Source organism: Oreochromis aureus, linkage group 9, assembly GCF_013358895.1.
Source record: "Oreochromis aureus strain Israel breed Guangdong linkage group 9, ZZ_aureus, whole genome shotgun sequence".
Taxonomy (NCBI): Eukaryota; Metazoa; Chordata; class Actinopteri; order Cichliformes; family Cichlidae; genus Oreochromis; species Oreochromis aureus.
In genome coordinates this window covers 31,876,770-31,883,558 of record NC_052950.1, presented here as the reverse complement: position 1 = coordinate 31,883,558, position 6,789 = coordinate 31,876,770, and the positions used below count along the sequence as shown (strand labels likewise).

At 35.0% G+C, this 6,789-nt stretch overlaps 1 long non-coding RNA gene across 1 annotated transcript; it reads left to right on the top strand.

Moving 5' to 3' along the window:
* The first annotated feature begins 1,509 nt into the window (after positions 1-1,509).
* LOC120441942 lies at positions 1,510-6,789 on the top strand. The gene is made up of 3 exons (XR_005614400.1): positions 1,510-1,930; positions 4,492-4,518; positions 5,993-6,789. It is a non-coding gene; the product is annotated as an uncharacterized LOC120441942 (long non-coding RNA).

The following is a 6,789-nucleotide window of genomic DNA, read 5'->3' as shown; positions in this document are numbered from 1 at the left end:
CCTTGGTGTTGTTGTTCAGGAGAAGACGGTTCTTATTACTCCAGGCAGTTAAATAAATTTATCATAATACACTACATTTTAACATAATGACCTTATATTTATTTATGACTTTTAACCATTATTTCCAATTCAAATAATCCTGTTTGAAATATTTATTCAACTTATAGAATTAAATTTCTGCTGGTTGTTTTCTGTTGCAAAGAAATCTAGTATAATAATATTTAAATTTACATATATATCTTTCACGTTTTCAATGCTAATTTTGTGTAATACCGTAATTTCCCACTACCCGTGAATGCCTCTTTTTTTTACTTCGCTTGCTCACTCCTGCATCTCCGCCCACTCACTGCTCGATCCCTGCCGGTAAGCTGCTCTGCTTCTCTTCTCTGAAATGAAATGTCTATAAGCTGTTTGAGTATTTACCGAGTTGTTGTTTGTGACTTGTAAGCCAGTCAAAGTATAAGTCATATTAAAGTAACACAATGGCTGGTTTTTTTTTTAGTGAAACGTTGTAATTTTAGTATTTAAACATGTATTTGGTAAGCTAGCCCTAACAACCTAAGCGCTAACGCCTTGCGGTCCTATAGGCCCAGTGTGAAATGAATATGGTTCATTTGATTGTATAATACAGTTATTGTGTTGTTTTATTTGGTTCATTCGGTGTGTTAGTGTTTCTGAGTCTCTTAGGGAAGCTGTCATTCTCCTCTTCACAAATCAGTCAGTTAAAACGGCCTCATTCTTTAGGTTGTAAGGTAATGAGCCACCATTTTAGAATCACTGATTAGCTGCTGAAGCAGCAGGGTCGGCAACTTCAAAGGAGACATTTTACCGCCTCTGACTGAAGGCCACTTAGATGGAGCTATGAAAGTATGCTTCTAGCTCAGATTAACAAAAGTAAGACTATTTGCCACTAAAATTTAGCTGTTTAAGTATGCTTGTAGGTGACATTCACAAAGGTAGGATGGTTTGGCAGTGAATGTTACCGGCCAGTATTTTTCTAGCTAATATTCACAAAGGTAGGACGGTTTGCCACTGAATTTCGTGTTGTGTGCATGCGCAGAAACAACGGTAGGATGGTTTCCCAGGTAGGATGGAGTCACTGCCTGTGCGGGTGTGTCTGTGTTGTGGGTTAATTAACAGAAGGGAGAGAGAGTGAGGATAAAACACATAATATAAGAATAATAACATCTCTTAACAATTAATTTTAGTTTTTTAGTAAATTTTTAAGAACTGTTTAACAAACACTTGTTTGTGCAGGTTGTTTTTTAAATAAAACCTACACCTGCAGCTCTGTTTAACTTCTCACTTTTTGAAAAATTAATGAAATATAAAAAAGGCCACCTTCAAATAAATAAAATGCAGCAGTGCGCCATTAATATTATTAATATGATATGTAGATATTTAAAACAACAGCATATTAAATGATACTAAATGATACTGTGTGCAGGTGATAATATTTTTAGGAAGCAGAATTTGAATGCAGACCAACTCAAATGTTGAAGCCTACAAATATATCATCCAAGCTTTCATTTATGATTGTTCATGCTTTGAAATTGTGATGTCAGAATTTGATAAATTGTGCAGTGCTAGGTGTAGCAAATCATTGCTTATGAAAACTACTGTGTTATCTAATAGCACCAAACTAATAGAGCTATCACATAACTGAGAAACTTGTGTGGCTTATTACAAATGGATGAAACCACATTTTACCTTAATGAAGACAGTAATCTTTAATAAGGTGTAGAAAAAAAGAGAAGAATTTTTGTTTATATTCCAGCTGTGGTAAACAAAGAAGTGTACTGAATCTTTTGGACTACACACAGTGATGTAGTATTGACTCTGATGCTGATCTGAGTTGTCTCATTCTGTATTTTTGTGCTTTGTCTTTTGTTACACAGAGTGAAAGAGATCTTTGGTTTTGCCTTTGCTGGTAAGTAAACAGTGACTGTAACTGAAGCAGTATGAACTTGGCATTGCGTAGCACATTTGACGAGTTACATACAGTAGTTTGACTTTTTGTGATATGTTTCCATTTACTGATTGGCAAAAACACAGGATTTGTGACCTGTAGCAGCAAAGCCCCCACACAGGACCTCTGACTGTCCCTGAAAATGTCCCTGAAGTTTAATAGCCCATTTATGTATGATTTAAATTTCTTATGGCTTATTGAATCCAAACATAGTTAAATGTTAGATGTCTTTAGACAGTTGTTCATTTTCTCCTTATGTTTGTGGATTTAAGTAGCAGACAAAACAATGAAAGTGTTTTAGGAGAGTCAGTATAAGTGGTTGCTCAAACACTTAAGAGCTGCACAGGTATTGATTTATATTGTCTGTTAAATTTTGCTGATGTATTACATTAATTACATTAATTAGTCTTTTAATTAAAGATTTTGTTGATGACTGGAAAAAATCTAAAGCACAGATACAGCACTCATTTCTGTATTTTATGATTAAATGATCTACAAAAAAATTATCATCATACTACATTTTTAATTAGGCCTTTAAATCGGCCATTAAAAGTACGTCCTAGATTTAGTGGAGTGCTTATGGCTGTGTATTAAACATACCCCAAATGTGACTGAAATATGTAGAAACTGTTTTGTAGGAACCATCCATCTCCAAATTTCTCATTTTGCCAAAAGTCATACTGAGTAGAGTATTGTTTACTTTTGTGTTAACGGATCTCAAATCCCTGTTTCTGTGTGCCCAGATATTATGATGTACTGTTGTCCCAGGTAAGTACACACAGAAACAGGGATTTGAGAACTGTGGGGATTAAGGAACATGTGATGTGGCATGAATTTTAAGTAGGTGGCCTGAAACTGTCTGCTCTAACCCCAGTGTGTTGGTTTTGTTGGACCATATGGTATTTACAGTAGGTTATTGTAGCAGCACATCTTGGTGTAAGTTTATAGACTCTGTTTGTTTTTATTGTGTTAATAGAATTTGAATTCAGGCCACCTCAAATGTTAACCCCTACAAACATTCCATACAAGCTATCATTTGTCATTGTTGCCTACTTTTAAATTGTGACATCATCATTTGATAAAGTGTGCAGTGCTAGGTGTTGCAAATCATTGGTTACGATATCTACTCTCTTAAGTAATCGAACCTAAATTTTGGAGCATTACATGACTAAGAAACTTGTGTGGCTTATTGCAAATGGATAAAACTACATATTACCTTTATGAAGATGATAATCTTTATTAGGGTGCGGAAAAAGAAAACAGAGGAGAGTTGTTGTTTGTATTCCAGCTGTGTTTAACAAAGAAGTTTCCGGAATCTTTTTGACTACACCGAGTGATGCAGTATTGACTCTAATGCTGATTGGAGTTGTCTGATCCTGTATTTTTGTTCTTTGTCTTTTGTTACACAGAGTGAACAGATCTTTGGTTTTGCCTTTGCTGGTAAGTAGACAGTAATGGTAATGTTTAGTAATTTACTTATAGTAGTTTGGCTATTTGTGTCATCTTGCCATTCACTCATGGGCAAAAACAGATAGTTAGGATTTAGAATCTGTAGCAGCAAAGCCCCCACACAGGACCACTGACTGCCCCTGAAAATGTCAATGAAGTTTAATAGCCCATTTTTCTCTGATTTTAATTTTTGATGGCTTATCAAGTCCAAACATAGTTAAATGTCAGAGATATCTTTATGCAGTTGTTCGATTTCTCCTCATGTTTGTGGATTTAAGTATCAAGCAAAACTATGAAAGTGCTTTAGGTGAGTATAGGTGGTACCTTAAACACATAAGAGCACCACAGCTATCGATTTTTATTGTCTCTTTCATTCCACTTATGAATTAGCATGAAGTCGAAACACTAGAAGTATTTTGCCTGAGTGACTGTAAGTGATAGCTTAAACACTTAAGCAATAATAAAATGTAAGAGAAGTACAGTTGTGAGTAGGTATATTAAAGCCAATGTTTTAAAATTAAATATAAATGTTGCCAAAAAGGGATAAACTGCATAACACATAAATATTGCTAGCAACAAGTACAATGGAATGACTTTTTAGTGTAATATTTTAAGAAATTTTCATTAAAAAAAATGGTGTGCCACTGTTGTTGTTGTGGTTTTCTGTTGCTTCTGATTTAAATAATTAATTTGTATTCAACATTTTTAATCTGAAATGAGATTAAAAGTTGTCATTCTTCACATATTATTAGAACTGACTTGTGATAGAAAATGTTGGAGCCACAAAGCTTCTGTGTACGAAATATTTGGTATATCCTGCATTTGTGCCAACAAATATTGGTGCCTATTCTTTGCAATTGTGTAGTACAAATGTTTTTATTAAACATGTTAAAGCCATCTGAGACTCTGCAATTAAATTGTGCCCTCTTTAGACTACAGTGGGTTCATAAAGGCTTGAAGAAATTGAGGATTTGACTAGTTATTTAATGTCACAGTAAATTGGATTGTGTGTGAAGAGGCTCAACAGTCTGAATCATTAAACAGTGATCTGATGTTTTGTTTCCTTTGTCTAGACTGCTGATCTGATCGTCTCAAGTCTGGTAAGTAAAGGTTTGTCTGAGGTACAGTGCTGGGAAAAGTCTTTCTTCCTTGCAGATTTATTTTGTTTATGCTTTTTTTGTCACATGTTTCAAATCTTCTAACAAGGATGACCTGGATAAATACAAATACAAGCAGTTTTAATGTGATGATTTCATGTATGAAGCAGAGAAAACCAAACCAGAGCTATCTGTTCTCTAATACCCAGCTGTGAAAGCCCTGATAGCAACAACTACCATCAAGCATTTATAGTAAATAGTAATGACTGACTTACATCACTGGGGGATTTTGGTCCACTTTAATTTCCGAGTTGCCTTAATTAAGGTCAAAAATAGTGTTTTGAAATCATTTCAAGGATCTCAATTTCATTAAAGTCGAGATTCTGATTAGTCAATTGGACTTGCTTGTGTGCTTCAGATCAATTTCCTGTTGCAAATCCCAAGTGTGATTAAGCTCAGGACCTGATGAGTTGATGTAGGTCCTGAAGTAGTAAAGGAACTCTGGACCATCACAGTAACAGCACCATGTTTGACTTTAATGCTGGTGTTTTTCTGAGATATTTCTCTCACTTTAGAAGATTCAGTTTAGTACAGGGAGTCCGCACAGCTCTTGCTGATCATCAAGATGTTTTTAGGAAATGTGAGAAAGGTTTTGTGTTCTTTTTAGCCAGTCAATAGATAATTTTGAGTTTAATGGATATAAAGTGTTTAAAGCAGGAGGCCTGAAACTGTCTGCTGTAACCTCAGTGTGCGGGTTTATTTGGACCATATAATGCGAAAATGTCCTATAACAGTTCCACCATCATTTGTTAAACATTGTCATTCTGTTCAGTCCAATAATTTACTGTAGAACTCTTTAGTATTTAAAGCCCTACATTTACTGTATTTTTGAGATTATAAGGCATAATGTCAATAAACAAGTCTGTTTTTAAGGCACATTAAGCCAAACAAACAGTCAGATAAGTCAAACTTTATTCAAGTCATTCACAACAACTCTCAACACTGTTCAGTTGTAACACATAAAATAGAGAACAATACACTCACTTTTTCAGTTCATTCCTCATCCACAAATCCATCAAACTCTTCATGGGTTGATCAATTTGAAATCTGCTTCATAAGCATGTCTCTTAACATGTGCCAGGTCCTTGTACACACACCATAATGTTATGTTGAAGCACCGTACGAATTACTCTGCGAGGGTCCTGACTATGGTAGCCATAATGCTCTGACAATACATCAAGCAGCGCAGCTTTGTAGCTTACCGAAGTCTTACTAAAATATTTGACAGAATTTTGAGCGCTGTATACCACAGAAATCCAGTTTGAGGTCAGTAAGCATAACCAGAATCGATACACTAGGCACATTGTATATTTTTGAGAAAATGACAGGATTTTAGGTGCGCCATATAGTCTGAAGAATATGGTAAATCCAAGCATATTGCAAATATGACTAATTCCAGTCCTTTTGTGTCTTACAGGTGACCTGCTGCAGAAAACCCTCTCCCTCTATCATTATCAAGCAATTCTGTCTATCCTATCACTCTCCCAACTCTATCTAATTTGACAGCCATTCTATCTTGTATCACTCTATCCCAACTGCTCTATCTAATTTGACAGCCATTCTATCTTGTATCACTCTATCCCAACTGCTCTATCTAATTTGACAGCCATTCTATCTTGTATCACTCTATCCCAACTGCTCTATCTAATTTGACAGCCATTCTCTCTTGTATCAGTCTATCCCAAGCACTCTATCTCGTTTTCAGAAATCCAAGTTTTGAGAAATCCAAGTTTTGAGAAATCCAAGTTTTGAGAAATCCAAGTTTTGAGAAATCCAAGTTTTGAGAAATCCAAGTTTTGAGAAATCCAAGTTGTACCTGATCCCTGTTTTTGGCAATTGAAGTTACCAGAACTTTGTCAATCTGTATTCAGAATTCTGAGAGATCTCCGCTCTCACTGCTCCTTCTTTCCTGTCATTAAACTCTCTCCATTCATTTTGCTGGAAAATAACAAATAGAAAGTTGAATATACAGTAGTAGAATTGCAGTACAGTAGAACTTATAGTAGAAACTACTTATACAGCCCTACATTTGTAGTTTTAACTTGGCATTACACTTTGGAATAAACACTGATAGTTTGGCTTACTGGTGCAATTACTTTGATACATTGTATAAAATATACACCTTTTATAAGGTTTATTTGTAATAAGATAATCTGACTATTCTGTAATATATTCAGTGCTATATTCACATAAATATTAAATTTGATTCAAATA